The following is a 3,281-nucleotide window of genomic DNA, read 5'->3' on the forward strand; positions in this document are numbered from 1 at the left end:
ATTGTCGCCCTGATCTATCTATTATAAACTTCCCAATTAACTTTTCACCTAATAATTTTAGCAGTTTTCAATGATCTTTGCCTATAGCTGTCATTTCATTGTAGTTTGCAAAGTGGTACTATCCTGTCATCCTTCCTGCATTTATAGACTGGGATTCCGCTATAAAGAAGAACTTTTCCATATCAACTATTTGGTTACCCTGAAGTACTTTCGTCAAGAAAGGCAGAATAAATGTTTGATTCTTTTTTATTTACCCATTATAATGGATGGTTATTTCTGAAATAATGGGATGTAACAAATAACCCCCCAAATCTCAGTGACTTACAAGTATTTATTTCTTGTTCTTAGTCATTTGTGGTTTCTGTGGGCTCTACTGGGCTTGGCTAGGCTTGGCTCCAGAATAAGGGTTGAATTCAAGTCTGCCCCATGCATCTTATTACTGTGTGATCGCGTCGAAGGCCACCCAGGGCATATTCTTTTCATGGAAGATAACAGAAGTACAAGAACAAACAAGTACATTGAAAGCCTCTGCTTGCATCACGTCCACTCACATTCCAATATACAACATAAGTTATACAGCCAAGCCAAATATACTAGAATGTTGTATTGTCTACCTTTATACTAGAGTGTTGAGCTTAAAACTGTTGGGGTGATCAGACCCAGCACCAGGTCGTGGGGGTGATGAAGTCCAGTGGAGTCAAAGGAATGAGAAAAGACAGTTTGAGAAAGTGGGTCCAGGGGGCCATTGCTAAGTATGGAGGCTGCAAAGGCCCCGAGCTCTGGAAGTCCAGACAATTTATTGGTGATCAGACAAAGAAACAGGTGGTGAAAATGTGGGGGTCAAAAGGATATGTTGCATTAAGCACATGATTTACAGCTGTGATGGTTTAGCATTGATATGGCCAATTCTAAGACACTATCAATCTAGGAGCCTGAGAGGGCTAGAAGCAAGGAGCCAGCAAGTCTAGACACATTCCAGAGGCCACGAGGGGTTTTATGCCCTGGGCTTAGATTATGGTGCATCAGGGTAGCCTTCCACCCTATGCCACAGAGCTTGGTGTTCCAAAGGCCATGAGGGGTTTTAGACCCTGAACCTTGGACATGTTCCAAGACTTTTACATTATTTCAGACTTGCAAGCCCTGCCTCTGTTTCTCCCAACACTCAGCTTCTCCCAACATGCCCCCCTTTTCTTTTTCGTAAAACCGCCACAGCTCTCATTGCTTGTTCTTGGTGGCAGCTTTCTCTTCAGAGGTGGCTTCCTCTTCAGAGGCAGCTTCCACATCTGCAGACTAAAAGGAGACGGCACAAGCACACAACCACCAGAACAAAACCCACAAATGTAGAGCCTCCAATGGCCTTCAACTGTAAATCTTTTGGAATGGGATAAGAGTTTTTAAGGATCTCAGTTGCAATATAAATAGAGGGTGATGTCTCCCATGGTCTATTTAGTGACACAGGGATCCAAACTCCTTCCCTGGCTTTAATTATCAAGATAATTTGATTTTTATCAAAGGTTGAATTAATGCAGGTAAACAAGCGACATTCGGGGCATGTAATAAAACGTGTATTTATATCAAGAGTAACATTTCCTATTGCTAGCACAACCTTGAATCCAAAAGGTCCTGTCGGAGAGAAAAGAAAGAGCATTTTTATCCTTCCTTGCCTCCTCCTCTCTATTCCTTTTATATTTGCCCTCTCAGATTTTGATTGGACTTTGAGCTATAGCTAATTTCCATAATTCAGAATGTTCATGTCTGTCCCTGCAAATCTCTGCTAGTCTTCACTACTCTCTACTTTTGTGCCTCTTTAAGGCACTGACCAGTACCTTATATTGCTAGTCTTTGCTTTTGTACCTCTTTAGGGCACTGACCTTATATTGCTAGTCTTTGCTTTTGTACCTCTTTAGGGCACTGATCAGTACCTCTTTAGGGCACTGACCTTATATTGCTAGCCTTCATCTATCTCTGTCTGTCCCTGTCTGTCCCTATGGTACCTGTTAGTTCCTGCAAGTTCCTGTCTTTCCCTACTTAGCTGTACTTACTTAGCTCTACCTCTTCCTGGAAACCTTTTTTATGACCCTGGATAGAGCTCAGAAATCCACCCTTTAAGCTTCAGCAAGAGATAAAACAGGGACTCTGGACCCGGCACCAGATTGAAAGGAACAGGAAGTGCTCTCCCCCTCCCCAAAGCAGGAAAACCAGAGTTTGGCCCTTGCAAATTTCCACTCCACATCAGCGTCATCCTCAATTTCCTGGAGTGAACTGTTGATCATTGCAATTAACATATTTAGCAAAACAATGACCATTGTAACATCATAGACTCCATAAAGAACATAACCAATGTTTTCAATGAATTTGTGGCTATAGTTGATGACCACTGATTTCACTGCAGAAAGTCCAAATATAGCCCAGAACAGTGTCTTAAAACTCTCTTCAACTGTTGTGAAGGCTTCATTTTGTTTTACATCAATGTAGTAGGAGTAGAGGTTGAACATTCCAATCATAAAGGCCACAAACACCATAATGAATATGACCATGAACCTGAAGATGTCTTTGACTGCTCCTCCAAGCGACTTCTGCAGAGGTCCAAAGCTTTCATTTGCTGGCAAAATACAAGCTATCCCAGAGAAACTCAAAACCACAGCAACTGCACAAAGACCTTCAGACACCATACGAGGATCCGAGGGGTCCCACTCCCTCCTGGCCAAACTGTAGTATCTCACATTATCTCCCAATGTTACTTTTGTCAAGTCCTTCAAAGTATCACTTGCATCAGTGATGCTCTGGGCTTTGGAAGCATGCCAGAATGCCCTGAATCTTGCAATGAATGATGCTGATAAAATTGCTAACATACCAAAATCAAGCATATTCCACAACTCAAACAAATATTCCTTGGGGCCTTGAGTCCAAATTTCTTTACATTCAGCCCATATCATGCCTCTGTGCTCATTAAATCTGTTTTTCTCTAGCAGAGGCAGGTTAACCATGAAACTGAAGCTTCAAGATGACTTTACTTGCCCAGGCTCCTTCTAAGTCCTCACTTTGTCTTCTTTTTCTCTAAATGGGGCCCTCTGAATAAACAAGCCTCAGATTCCCCTGGTCTTACCCCATGCCTCACCCTCTTTGTAATAAGTGCCTTAAGAAATTCAAGTAAGCAGAATGTTTGCTTTCACTTTGTCCCATTGTTACCCTGGTTCTTCCGAGTGCTAAGCTTTCCCACCGAGTTTCTTTCAGTTGTCCTCGGGTGTCCTTTGACAATGCATCCTCCGCTTTCACACGCT

The 3,281-nt window shown here is 42.4% G+C and overlaps 1 pseudogene; it reads right to left on the bottom strand.

Annotated features, from left to right (window-relative positions):
- Positions 1-2,071: 2,071 nt before the first annotated feature.
- On the bottom strand, positions 2,072-2,987 carry LOC115932123 (short transient receptor potential channel 6-like; annotated as a pseudogene).
- Positions 2,988-3,281: the final 294 nt, after the last annotated feature.

This window comes from Gorilla gorilla, chromosome X (assembly GCF_029281585.2).
Source record: "Gorilla gorilla gorilla isolate KB3781 chromosome X, NHGRI_mGorGor1-v2.1_pri, whole genome shotgun sequence".
NCBI classification, from domain to species: domain Eukaryota; kingdom Metazoa; phylum Chordata; class Mammalia; order Primates; family Hominidae; genus Gorilla; species Gorilla gorilla.